Genomic DNA, 15042 nt, shown 5'->3' on the forward strand with positions numbered 1-15042 from the left:
AACACTGTATCCTGATGTCTACTTCAGCAGCAATAAACTAAGCATTGATTTATTAGTTTATTTCCTTCCATTCTGAACTGGTCATTTCTCTATGATTAATTATAAAAGATTATTTTGACACTTTTCGTTTGGTTTGGCACAATCCAAGATCTTTTACTTATGAATTAGATGAAAGGTACCTTATAAATATGTCTTCCTCCTAACTTTTATTAACAAATCTCTACTGAATACACATCTCAGAATGTAAGTTCTCAGAATGACAATTTTTCTATCACTTTTGGATAGGAAAAAAATCACTTATTCTTGAATTCCCAAACTGATGTCTATTTTTTTAAATAATAGGAGAAACTACTTAAGCACAGACAGTTCAAAATTCAACATCATCAAACATTTTATTTTAATTAATTATGCTGTGTAACAGCTTTTGCTAAACCTATTATAGCCACTAAGAATTGTACTGAAGATTATGCAAAAGCAGAAAATGGACAATAAATTTAAAAACACAGATTAGTAAACATAAAATAAATCAATAAAGATGCATATTGGATGACGTGATGCACAAAATTATTTCATAAACTAGCAAATAAGGGATTTTGTCACAATGTTTCACATGACAAATCCAAATAAGGCCTTTAAAATGTAAAAAAAAAAAAAAAAGCATTTAAAAACCTAAGGTAAGGATAATGAAGATCCATGCATAGTTGAATTCTTATGAACTATATTTACTTGTCTCTGGGTATGCCCAAACCCCACGATGGGTAGGCTTTCCTGAAACCCACTGAGACAATATAGTTAATTATTGCTTGTTCACAATATGTGGTCCTAATACATTCATTCTTTTTTTAATATTTTATTTACTTAAGAGGAGAGAGAGAGAGAGAGAGAAAGAGAGAGAGAGAGAGGACGAGCTGGGGAGAGGGAGGGGCAGAGGGAGAAGCAGACTCCCCGCTGAGCAGAGAGCCCCACAAGGGGCTCGATCCCAGGACCCTGGGATCATGACCTGAGATGAAGGCAGGCACTTAATCGACTGAGCCACCCAGGTGCCCCCCTAACACATTCATTCTAAACGTTTAGATTCCAACAGAATCACCCAGGAAACTTTATATAAATGCGCATTTTTAGCCTTTATCCCAGAAATTCTCCTTAGGTGTGGCTGGATAGAGTCCAGTAACTTGTTTCTGCAAGAATCCCAGGTGATTCTGATACAGACACTTTGATTAAACCTAGCCAATGTGCTGCTTCGTAAATTCTTGTTGAATTGGAATTTAAATGTCTGAATACACTGAATAGAAGCAACTCTCACCTTGCTTAAGAAAACATAATAAATACGTTAAGGTGAACATGTTATGTAATTCTCCATGATCACACCAACTTCTTGACAGTCAGTGGATGTAAAGACAATTAGACTACTTCCTAAGAGGCAGATTCTCATTAGCCTACCTGAGATTTGCAGATTATTTAAATTGCCTGGCTTCGTCCCAGTAACACGTACTGCATTCCATCACCGTTGGGTAACATTGAATGAAGTTTATACTTGTGTAGCCTTCATATTCCCATGTGCTGCCTGGCTGAACATTAGCCTGAGCTCCGTAAGGTTCGCTTGATTTAGTGGTTCAACAAGCCCGCCGAGGAGGTCCTACCGCCTCTCTTCCACCACTCATGAAGAACCAACCTACAAATCACTTGTCAACAACTTTGATCTACCTTGTTTCAGGTGGTTTACTCTCTGTCTATTATTTCTGCTAAGAGACCCATGAAAATTAAATACAGACCCCGCTGATGCTTGACTGACCCGGTGCTCCATCATAACAGCAGTGTAATAGCAATAAATCATTTCAACTTTAATCTATTGTTATTGATGAATGTACAATTATTTGTCATCTAATATGCTGAAAATGATGACCAAAGAAATAGATCAACTTTTTTTCTTCTTCCAAGTGCGGCATTGATGGATTGTATCCCTAAGCTGTTATTACACTTATAATGTACTCCTCTGCACTGACAGCACAGCTAGTTTTTTAATCATTCCATAGTAATCAACTTAAGACAACATAGCAAGACTCATAACTCATGTTCTTTTCTTTTTTGGCAGTGATGGGAAATGAAAATGTTTTTATTCTTTTGAAATAATTCTTACCTGACTAGGCTGAAGATTGTTTTAAAATTGTAAATAAATGGTTGTTTATTGAGCTGGAACTGAAACGTGACATATGAAAATGTCTCTTTCCAAAGGGGGGAAAATTATTTAGTCCTGAGTGGAGTGAGACAGAAAGAAAGAAAAAAAAAAAAAAGACTTTTCTTGGATGCATTACTAACTTTATTCCTTCAGGAAATATTTTAGCAAAGTCAATGCCATGAGCAAAAATGCTACAGAGGAAAAATGACAATGTTAACACAGGTTTAATTCCTCTGAAAGCGCTATTCTGCTATCTTCTCATTTAGGCTTCTGTTACTAGCTAATGGCTGGAAGTTTTTATGTGATGAAATACACAGATCAGAAAGAAAAGAGATGATTTCAGCCACAATTGATTCAAGATAAAGTTTCTTCTTGACCTAAAAAAATGTTCATAACTAATTAGAAGGGTCAACACCTTGGGATCAAAACTGAAATAATTTAATCCCTCTAATATTTTGTTCTTATGAGATGAGAAAATATCTTTGAGAATTCCTGCTAAACACTAACCTAAATCTCTCTTGCTGCCATCTATTCACAGGAACAACTTCTCCACGGCTAAGAAAACTATAAGTATCAATGCTGCGTCGAAGTGAACAAACTTCTGATTCCAATATGGGGTGCAGCTTTTATGTCCTTATTAGCTTAGGAACAGGTTAGAAAAAGAGCCACGTTCTGAGGGTCTCAAAGATACACAGCTGGGATGTAAATAGGGAAGAGCTTACGGCTTAATGAAATGTCATCTAACGTAGTGAAACTCCAAGGGTAGCCTATAGCCCAGCAGCACCAGCACCGCCTGGACACTTGTTAGAATGCAACCCTGAAGGCCCCAGCACAGAGGAGGGGGGCTCGGGAAGATGTTTTAACAAGTCTCTAGGTGATTCTGATGCATGTAAAATGGGGGAGGTACCGACTCAGTAAGGTTTCTTCTCTCTGTGTTACTTGTTAGCTGTGAAGGAGCCCAAGACAGACACAGCAGGAGGGAATTCTACTGCAGACCAGTAGAAGGCAGACGTCGAGAGGACAACTCTGAAGCCACGCTGTCTAAGTCTGCATCACGGCATAAAGTGCTCTAAATGCATGTCGTCCAGGGAAAGTCACCTACCCTTTCTCTGCCTCAGTTTCTCTGCCTCAGTTAGGAACAGTGCCTACCCCCATAAGGTTGTTAAGACCAATAATTTAACAGACATAGAGGACTTAGGTCAATGTCTAGCATACAATATTACTCAATTAAATAACAGCTTTTTTAAAAAATATTTTACTTATTTATTCATGAGAGAAACACAGACAGGCAGAGACATGGGCAGAGGGAGAAGTAGGCCCCATGCAGGGAGCCTTATGTGGGACTCGATCCCCAGACCAAAGATCATGCCCTGAGTCCAACGCAGATGCTCAACCACTGAGCCACCCAGGCGTCCCTAAATAATAGCTATTAATGTTACTCTTTTCCAATGTTTGTACACGTTAAGAGAAACTGGAAACGCCAGGGAGAAGACAGTGATGTGAAAGGAAGTGGGCAGTCGGTCCAACGTTGAGTATTAAATAATGCTTTAAATCTTTGACAGGCCAATTAGAAAATAATGTTTTCTTTCTGTCATAGAGTTGAAAATACATGAAAAAGAAAAAGAAAATAATTACCATTCTCTAATTAGGCTTGTCAAATTTCTAGTTTTCACAAACAAAACAAAACTAGCATGACATTTCAGGATTCTGATCACTACTACGTGCTGCTTTCCCAGATCACTTAACGGTACAATATTCCAGTCTTCACCTGGTCATACTGACCTGCTTTACCTTTCTCTGATACATCTGCTCAGTCTGAAATGCTTGCCTGTGTTGGAGTATCATGATAAGGGTTTTAAGAAGTAGTGTGTATAGTGGCTTGCTATTAATCTACTTTTGGGGCAAAATCCCAGGCGTGTAGGAAATAGTCAAACTGCAACCTCATGAATAATGAATTCGCTTGTCTTGTACTCCAGGTGTGTGTCTGATACGGAGAGGAGGAGTGAGCAGCAAGACAGAATGTTATCACAGGGGGTAGAGACCCCCAAACCATCAAATCTACAAAAACAGGCTGTTTATTGCATTAGTAGGAGATTCCCGAGGACTCTCATGACAGGGAAAACTCCACGATAGTCAGCATGTATTAAAGAACAATCTACAGAGGTCTTCGGCCATAGTTTGTCATACCTGACCCTGTTCTTCTTTTGCCACCCCATGATAAATGTATGGTGTTGGCACAGAATCAATGACTTTCTGAAGTTATATTCATCACTCTGTAATATCAAATATTCATTTGCTTTATTCTTTAATAGGTCTTTGACTTTAATCATTGTCATTGCCATTATTATTCTCTATAATTTTCATACTTTCTGGGTGGCAAAAATGTATTTCCTATGAACTTTCTGTACAGAAGTTGGAATTATCCCTTGATTTAATGACATCAACAAAAATCACACTTCTGTAGTCCTAACAGATAATTGTAATTATTCACGTTATTGTTTTGACTGTACTTTTTGACAGCAAAATCATGCACATTTTCATATGATTTTCTGTCTTCTCAGCTCTCTTTTGCATTTGCACTGTTTTCCCTTAGTCTTAGAATCCTTTGCAAGATTAAAATACTTTGCAAATGGAATCCTTTTTTCCTGTGCTTTCCTTACTAATAATGCCACTATCTATCTGAGTTCATCAGTATAAGCCACACTACTCAACTTATTATGTGGAAGTTTTATTAAGACAGGAATCATCGATTTGTCTTCCTCTCTAATTCTTCCCCACTCAGTTTCCCTCCTTTCCCTTATAGACTCTTTCACTATTTCCTATACTCCACATATGAGTGAAACCATATGATCATTGTCTTTCTCCAACTGACTTATTTCCCTCAGCATAATACCCTTCAGTTCCATCCATGTCGAAGCAAATGGTGCGTGTTCATCTTTTCTGATGGCTGAGTAATATTCCATTGTGTATATATACATCTTCTTTATGAGCGCACATAGTGAGGTGAGCCCTGGGTGTTATACTATATGTTGGCAAATTGAAATAAAATAAAATTAAAAAAAAAAGACAGGAATCATCAAGAATAAGATAAAAATAAAAAAGACCAAATGTTGCTCATCGTAGCTACTTGCTGGCACCATCCATTTACGTCAAAATTATTTAAATACATGAATTTTATGTTTGTAAGGTAAATGGACAGAGACTGTGAAACATTTTCTGCTTTTTGTTACCATATAAAATTATATAATGGTTTTGTTTCAAATACAAAGTTAACTAGAAACATAAATTTCTAAAATTTCCTTTAAGGATAAATATATAGAATCTCAGAATTTCTTTATCTTTTATTTCCAATATAACAAAATATTCCTGATCAGCATTTATATTTAATTTTGCTTTAATTTAAGAAGACAAATATAAAAAGGATGTCAAATAAAATGACTTTTATCCAGGACAAAATATTGGTTATTTGCCTACATGGTCTCCTATATACTTAATTTTTTTCTAGTTTTCCTTAGTGAGTGATAAAAATGTAAAGTGAAAAGTCTAATTCTTAACAAGTTATCATATATAATATACACCAATTCATGTATTAATAGTAAAATGAGTGAGAATAAAGGGATAGACTGAATAGGTTGGTGTTCCTCAAACTGCTGAATTCTTATCCAAGTCCACCATAGTTTTGATAATAAGTAATACCTAAAATAATTCAAAATATCTTCAAACTTTTAGAAAGTAGTATCACTAGGATGCTAACAGTCTCAGTCCTTGTATCCTCCGGCAGAACTCATTCTACAAAAATCCTTTAATTCTTAATAACAATGGCTTATTGAAAATAATCTCTATGTCAGGTGCTTCATATCAACTAGATAAGATTCCTCTTATTTAACAGCAGAATTACTCTTATCTAAAAATTAATGATTAAGATAGGAACAATTTTCCCACTATTAAGAGGCAGACACTGAAATAAGAGTAAGGCCAGATACATTGGGGTGCCTGGGTGACTCAGGCAGTGAAGTGTCCAACTCCTGGTTTGAGCTCAGGTTATGATCTCAGGGTCGTGAGACTGAGCCCCACATTGGGCTCTGTGCCAAAGGAAAAGTCTGCTTAAGATTCTCTCCCTCTCCCTTTGCCCCTCCCCACCCTGCTCTCACTCACTCTCTCTTAAAAACATGGGCCAGATACATCTACTTCAACAGCAGTTGCAAAGAAGAGGCTGTTTGTAAACTAAATTTGAGACCATCCATCTATTTCTAGGCATTGGACTATGAATGAAAGTTATTTATGCCACTTCTCACCAAAGCAGATAAGAAACAGTGTGCAACGTCCATGCTTCTCTCTGTTAAGGCTAGTTTGGAGGCATCTTTCTGATGGTAAAATTACAAAAAAAAAGTGGAAATCCACCTATATTAGTGTCCTACGGCTGCCATTACAAAGTACTTTAAACTAAGCGACTTTAACAGTAGAAATATATTGTCTGACGGTTCTGGAGGCCAGAATTCTGTAATCAAGGTGTCAATAGGTCTGTGCTCTCTCTGAAGGCTCTACGGAAGGATCTGTTCCACATCTTTCTCCTAGCTTCTGGTAGCTCCAGGGTTGGCTTGGAAATAGCTTATTCTCTCTGTGTCTCTTCATATTATCTTTGCTTCTCTGCATGTGTCTGGATTCGAGCCCACATTTCACCATTTTATAAGGAGACTGGTTAAACTACATTAGGGCCCACTCTAGTGTCTTCATCTTAATTTGACTACATCTGTGAAGAACTTATTTCAAAATAAGGCTACATTCTTAGGTCCTAGGGGTCAGATCTTCAACATACCTTTTGGGGGACACAATTCAACCTGTAACATCACTCAAACTGCATTAGTCATGAGAGCAAGAAATCCATCACTATTGGTCTAACATATTGAGATATGAGGAGTTGTTTTTTGTTTGTTTGTTTATTTGACTATAACAAGATATCTTCTGTTCTTAACTTTATCCTATAATTCTATATCATAACACCTCTAATCACTTTTCCTTTTTCATATTTCTGTTTCCCTACCATGGCTGCTTAGCACAGTGGAATAAAACTGTCTATGGGCAACATAACAAAGTTCTAACACATGATCTTAAACATCAGTGCCACCCTAAAATACTTGTCCTGATTATTGGTTACACTTTCCCATTTTCCTCATTGGCTATTATTAATGATTAATATCCCCTTCAAGCCTCATAATCGAACCGAATTTCCTTTCTTTATCTTTCTTCCTTAAGAAAATGGCAGTCACAATGATTAAGGTAATGCCATGGCTCTGTGAAATGTCCTTTAGAAATGACCAGTTAACGTCCTGAGTCAATGCATGGAAATGGAAGGTTCTCCATAATATGGTCTTGTATACTTAGTCTCCAGCCATCTAAAGCTTTTTCCTCTTCACAGTAGATATGCTAGGCATAATGAATGATAGGAAATACGCTATACAAACATTTTTTTTTCAGATTCCTATACCTTCAGTCATGTATTTTCTACTCTATTTGCTCCATTCATCCCACCCCCACCTCTTCTATATGCAAATTTGTTAATTTCCGCTACTATTACTACTTTAACTGTCCTGTGACTGCTGACATTTTTTTTTGGAAAAAAAGGGAATCCAACTCATTTGTAATACTCTGATTTTTATTCTAGATCTAAAAGATAGTAAGCTGATATTCATAGCTAAGCTTATTAAGCAGTAAGCCAAAACCCCTAATCAAATCTAACATTGCTGGTGGCATCTAATTGCTCAAGTATTCAAGTAATAGAATGGAGAAACATATAGACTGTATTAGTAAAGTTTGATAGCATCTAATTTGGTTATTACTCTTTCCAATGATTTGAAACTCAATATTATTTCTAAGAAGTTTATATGATAATGAATTTCTCCTGTTTTACTTATTGCTCAAAATTGTTTGGGCTATGGCATTTATACTGATCATGAAATAACAAACACTAATGAAATATTTGGGGAACTAAATAGGAAAAAGAAAAGTCTAAATATGCAGCTGCATGGAACCACTCATATTAAAATTTATTTTAAAATTTTATGATCACTTTCAATTTCATTATGTATGGTTCCACATTTTTATGTTTCCACATGTGTTAGCTAAAATGAATTGTTGTAATTAGTATAAATTGCTGTATAAGAGAAATAAAGAAGTTAAAGCTATCTTGAGGCCACTATAGCTCAAAATTTGGTCAGGAATGTCCCAATTCCTCTTCTCCACATGCTATCATTAAAACATTACACACTTAATAAACAGAATTTTTAAAGAAACCTAACAGCAAAGTCAATAACATTAATTCTAGATTACAAATCTCATCATAAAATTGTATCAAGACAGAGTATCTGTTGTCATTAAACCAATAATATTGAAATATTTGTGAACAGTTGTTTTATAAATTTGAATTATAGCTACACAAATTCTCTATCTCTCAAAAAACCTCAACAACCCATCTTTTTTATAATGTTCTAAATGCCTTAAATCCCAGTATAAACCCCACAACCATTTATACATACATGCAAACAAAAAGCAGATGTGTATTTTCAAACCGCAAATTCTGATTGGCAAAATTTAGCTTGATTTTTTTTTTTTTTAATTAACTTCATCTTTACTTTGAGACTCTCTTCTGACTAGTGGCAAAAAAAAATCAATCTAGTTAACATTAGATAAGCCTGATCATGCTAGTATATTTTTCAGCCATTTCAATTTTAAACTCAGCCAATTAAGATGTCTCCCTTTCCCCTTCCTTTTTCATGGGCTGGATGACTTAGCTATGCAGGCTGAAATTGACCATGACCTTGAGAGTAAAACTCAGTAAGAGGTTGGTTTCTGTCCATGATAGCCTCGCTGAGTTATAAACTTCTCTCAGCTTCCCAGCCTTTCCACACTGGTTGCTGTCAGGGACACAGTTTCAAGTGGCGTCTAATTACATGGTCCATTCCAATATCTTCTAGGGCCCTCGCCAGCTTACTCATACTCTTTATGACATCCTGAAAATGTTGTATTCTTCTGCATCTAACAGGTAATGGAAAAAATTCCCTTCCCTACTGTCCCAATGTTCTATATAGGAAATGGATAACATGGCCCTTCTATTCCCACAATCCACAAAACTACCTTGGGGTTTATTCATATCCCTGGAATTCAGCCTGGAACTCTAAGCATAAAGCCCCTCTCCAGAGACCCTCAATCTATGCCTGCAAGTCCTAGAAATACCTTTAAATTCTCAGCATACAAACTGGCTTTTAGGTTTCATTGCATTCTAACCAGGGCCATTATTTATATAAGAAATGTACTTCTGTTACTATTTATATAAAAACTAATATGAAAATGAAATATGTATCAAACTGGTCAAACCAGACAAGCAATGATAGTGTCCATGCATCAGCTTGCAAAGGGGAGATGCTAGCCAGCACTGGCCCTGGGAATGCATCCCTGTTAAACTACTTTAAGAATGTCATCTGCCTCAAATACTACAGTAGGAGGCAATTATTCATTTTTTTAAAGGTTTTATTTAGTTATTCACGAGAGACATACAGAGAGAGAGAGAGAGAGAGAGAGAGAAGCAGAGACACAGGCAGAGGGAGAAGCAGGCTCCATGCAGGGAGTCCGATGTGGGACTCAATCCCAGGTCTCAAGGATCATGCCCCGGGGTGAAGGCAGACGCTTAACCACTGTGCTATCCATGCGTTCCAGCAATTATTCATTTGTAACATGCAGCTAATTACCCCTGTGTTAATTTATACTCACTTAAATAACTTTCTAAAGAGCTACTTTCTGAATGGTACAGAGAATAAACTGGTAGATACCTATACATTTTATTGCATATGAATACAGCTTCATATTTTGTGAATGATACTCTCAAGGCTTTTACTTAATTCCAAGACCTCAGTTCTAGTGTATCCCAGGGCTCTTACAAAAGTTTTCTTTCTTGAGACCACAAGACTGAGAAAGTAGTGAATTTAGTCGGGCAAGTGTCTTCTTACACAGGAACTTTGTCCTGATACCCTTTCTTCAAAATTCTGCAATATGAATTTCCTGGTCTATATAGCATTCTACTAACATCCGGGCTTTGTGAATTTTTTAAGGGACAACTCTAAGTGGAGTCGTTCAACAACTTTGTTTTATAAAAGATCTTTGAATTCCACTCCAGTGTATTTACCTGGTTCACTACAAAGTTTGCTATTGGCTGTTTAAAATATTTATCCAAGGTTTATTGTTATTCAGCACATAAATGCCTGAAACATCTAATTGTGCTTAATTTGATTCCATTAGTAAGACTATTCCTTGTTGGGGAGCCACAGTCAAATGCACGCCAAAGCACTTGAGTATCACATCACAGAAGAGAGTCATCTGATGATAAGAAAAGCAAAAGGGAAGCACTGTGAGGGCAGGTGGAGAAAGCCTGGGCAAATGCCTTAGTTGTGGTGAGCGCTGTGCTCCATCCTCACATTCAACTAGTGCCAGGCAGCAGTCAGTTATTATTGATTCCACACAGAATTCATTCTCCCTGAGAGTTGGCCAGAAACAAGGTTTATTAAGCCTTACATCACTTTATCATCAAGGTTAACTCCTCGCTCTAAGGGCCATTAAGAGAGCTTTATTATTAGTTTGTAATTTTGTATGTTTTAAGTGGAATGACATTATTTTGCCCAAGTGAATAAAATGAAGTACAGTAATTGTAATTGCTATTGCCAGACTCCATAGCGAGCCTCATAGGATTTTCCAAAAGTAAAATGACAATGCATCATCATCAACCTGGCTACCATCCTGCCATGACAAATCCTGGAATATTTCCAACATTCTCCAACAATTCTTGGGTGTCCCTGCATAAGATATATGACATGTCAAAGTCCAGATTCATTACCTTTCTACTTCTTTTTCCCTTCACTACAAGACAATCCTTCATCATTGACTCATTTTTTAAAGGAGTCCTCCAGTTAAAAATATATCAAGATCTTGCCACAAGATTTCTTGACACTGACTCATTATTTTAGAAAAGAATATATTCAAGGAAAGTAATGGGTAGTATAATGGCCAAGTGACAAAGCACAGCACTATACACACAAGATGAATAGCATTGACATAAGATGATAAACTAAAGTACCTGAACGTTCACGGTGATTAAAATCAATTTAAGAGAAGTGGAGTTAGGAATTAAGGTGAACCCACACATTACCAAGAATCTGAATATAACAAATTCTTAATGCCTTAGGCCAATATTACCTGGTTCCTGTTCTAAGAAATAATGTTATTACTTGCTGCTTGTTCCTCTGCCCATTGCCCGACATATTCTCTTGCTTCATATCTGTCTGTATGCATGCAACACACATAATATCTATACACACATGAGAACATAATTGAACCAGTCAACTTGACCACTGGCTCTTGCAGAAACATCGGCTTTGCAATGAAAAAGACACCAAAATAGAACTAACTTGAGCCAAAATGTGGATGCCACACATGATAAGGCCATTTCTTACAGAACTGAAACATAGTCACGTGACTGGGAAAGGATTTTATAAGGCAATCACAGAGGAAAGTCCAGTTCCTTCACACATGGTAATTTGATTTGAATCAAGTCTTTCCCACTAAAGTCTGCTTGCATTCAGCTAGATGATCTGTTGCATACACCTGTGAAATTAGTCTCAATGAATAACAAGCTTCATACAAATAGCATTTGGCGCCTGTTTTTGGAACAGGCATGGAAACTTTCTGCTTTATTCTCCATAATCCTCAAGGAGAACACCAAAGAACTCTGAATGTCCTTGATTTGAATGTGTTCAATGATTGGTGTAATACAAATGTCTACTGAAATAAAGGAAGCAAAAAACATGACCTGAGAGACCACTAACTTATATCCATTTGGTTTGATTCAAACTACAATGTACTTTCAGAATTTCCGAGTTAAAAAAATCATGTAATTCATCTGGTTAACCCCTTACCACTGTACATGAGGAAAATAAGGCTTAGTGGGTTTAAGAAACTATTTGATTAAAGATAATTTCAAAAGCCATATGTATGTTGAAAGAGGCCCACATGTACTAAGCAGTCAAAAATTAGGCTCTCTAGAATCAATTATGGAGTAGACTAAGCACAGTTAGCTTCTATACCATGTATTAAATACCCTTACACTCATTTATCTTCTCTTTTTTTTTTTAAGATTTTATTTATTTATTAATGAGAGACAGAGAGAGAGAGGCAGAGACACAGGCAGAGGGAGAAGCAGGCTCCATGCAGGGAGCCTGATGCAGGACTCGATCCTGGGTCTCCGGGATCACACCCTGGGCTGACGGTGGTGCTAAACCGCTGAGCCATCTGGGCTGCCCTCATTTATCTTCTCTTAAAAAAACATGGCAATAATATATACTTCACAAGATTATTATGAGATATATATAAAATAATATCAAAGAGACTCATAGTTTAATAACTTGCAGAGAACAGAACCCCAGATAACTTCTTCCTCTTTCTGTTTAACTCATGTTAGGTTGAATTTACACTATCCTTACCCTCATTAAGGCATTAGATTAGGTGCATTTTATCACACCTGTGTTCACTGACTTTTATATTTCAGTAGAAAATATGTAATATTATTTTGGGGGGAATGTATCTGTTTTAGATAAAATGTTAATACCTTTTGTACTTTGCTGATCTTATCCAACTGTATCTAGTAAAAAAAAAAACTTTCCTCATGAGTAAATTTGATATTTTTAACTATGGAATTGTGTTTCAGTTTATATTTTCTTTTTTTTTCTTTTAAATATTTTATTTTTTAATGATTTTTTTTTTTTTTTCAGAGAGAGAGAGAGAGAGAGAGAGAAAGAGAGAGAGGCAGAGGGAGAAGCAGGCTCCATGCAGGAAGCCCGACGTGGGACTTGATCCCAGGTCTCTAGTATCATACCCCGGGATGCAAGCGGTGCTAAACCCCTGTGCCACCGGGGCTGCCCCATAGTTTATATTTTCTAGGATTATGTAGCCAGTCTCTAATTTTTAGACATTTATTTCTAGATTTTTCAAGTTTCTTGCCCTTACCAATTATGTATGACCCAACAAATATTTTTCATATACCTTGTTGTATAAAAGTTTCTGAGTAGAAACCAAATATCCATTATTGGAACCAACACAACTCAGTTATCTATTGTTGGGTAACAAATTATTTCAAAAGCCTGTGGCTATACACAATATACACAGTAATTATTTATTATTTCTCATGGTTTCTCTGGGTCAAATATTTAAACAGAGTACAAGGGGGATGACTTGTGTCTGCACTATTATGTCTAAGGCCTCAGCTCCAAGTTCTAAAATCAAGAACTAGAATATATCTGATGGTTGAGGCTGATTGTCATTGGAATACCTACTCAAGTCTTCTCAGTGTGACTTGGACTTCTTCACAGTGTGGTAGCAGGGTTTACAGAGCAAGCTTCTCAAGACAGGGAAAAGATCAGAAGAAATCTGTATTGTTTATCACAAGAGAGTTTCAAAAGCCATGCATCATCATTTTCATTACATTGTAAAGGTTGTGATATTCACACAGATCTGTCTAGTTTCAAAGAAAGTAAACATAACCTTACTTTTGATGGAAGACATCATCATCACATTGGGACAGCTATATTTTGGAAAAATCCCTCTACAATGAAAGGAAATGAGATTTAAATTTCAGTAGATACTGCCAAACCATTCTCCAAATTGGCTTCACTATTAATATTTCATGTGGCACTTAAAACAAGATAAACTTTAATTCGCATTTGATTTCTATATGTTAAAAATATAAACAAAATATGTCACACCTGAAGTATTTCAACCAAGACAAGCATTAAGTCCTATTGCAGGGAGAAGGAAAAGAGAGAGACAGAGATAGAGGGGAGGGAGAAAGCCAGGGAGAGACTCCGGTTTTTCTTTTTAAACAAAACTCTCAGGATACAGATAGGTAACACAATCTTTTTATGCCTCAGTTTCCTTATTTGTACAACTGAGATAATTTAATCTCCCTCAAAATACTATTATCAGACTGATGTGAATTAACTAAAATAATTAATGTATACATAATGATGTATATAAAGCCCTCAGCATAGTAAGCACATAGTAAATGTTTAAACTTAGTGTTCTATGCTTATAATTTTATCATAATAAATTTTATAATTACTCCCATTGTCCTTTTTCACACTTTTCCATTTTCCCATGCAAATTTTTCAAAAGACTAATAACTTAATTGCCCTATCTCCCTTTCAATAGCCTTTATATGTGCAACCCAATATAATCTGATTTTAGCCCTATAAATATTTTACAAAAAATAGTTTTACTAAGAATATTAACAACCTCTCATTTTCTAAATTAAATAAACAATATTTAGTCTTTAGGGTAGATCTCTTTGCTATTTCTGACACTAGTCATTTATCACTTTTTTTCTTAACGTATATTTATATACAGGCAAATATGTATAGATTTATGTTTACTCCTTTAGGAAATTTACAAAGCAGTTAAATTCACTTTCTTAAACAAATTTTTAAACATGTAAATAAAAAAGTAAATATTTGAAAGGTACTACAATTGTGCCTAAATGTAGTAAGCACTACATTATTTTTGTTACTATTTGTTATTATTACAAGAAACAAACTGATTTATTACTCATTGCCAAAACCACACAAGCCAAAAGACAATGGAGTAACATCTTCAAAGTGCTAAAAATAAATAAATAAATAAATAAATAAATAAATAAATAAACCAAAAATTTATACCCAGAAAAATTATCCTTACAAAAAATGAGAGTGGCACCTGGGTGGCTCAGTCTCTTAAGGGTCTGCCTTTTGGTTTCTCCTCAGGTCATAATTTCAGGGAACTGAGACTGAGCCTTG

The 15042-nt window shown here is 35.9% G+C and overlaps 1 long non-coding RNA gene across 2 annotated transcripts in view; it reads right to left on the bottom strand.

The window, feature by feature from the left end:
- Window positions 1-15042, bottom strand: part of LOC112649961 (uncharacterized) — a 112531-nt gene that overhangs the window by 61470 nt on the left and 36019 nt on the right. Inside the window, exon 1 of one of the 2 annotated variants that reach the window (XR_007403936.1) lies at window positions 13762-13819. The exons of the other annotated variant lie outside the window; for it this stretch is intronic. This is a non-coding gene — a long non-coding RNA (uncharacterized LOC112649961). Of the gene's footprint in view, window positions 1-13761; window positions 13820-15042 lie in introns of those variants that run through there. 2 annotated transcript variants of the gene reach the window in all.

The sequence above is a fragment of the Canis lupus genome, chromosome 19 (genome assembly GCF_003254725.2).
Source record: "Canis lupus dingo isolate Sandy chromosome 19, ASM325472v2, whole genome shotgun sequence".
Taxonomy (NCBI): domain Eukaryota; kingdom Metazoa; phylum Chordata; class Mammalia; order Carnivora; family Canidae; genus Canis; species Canis lupus.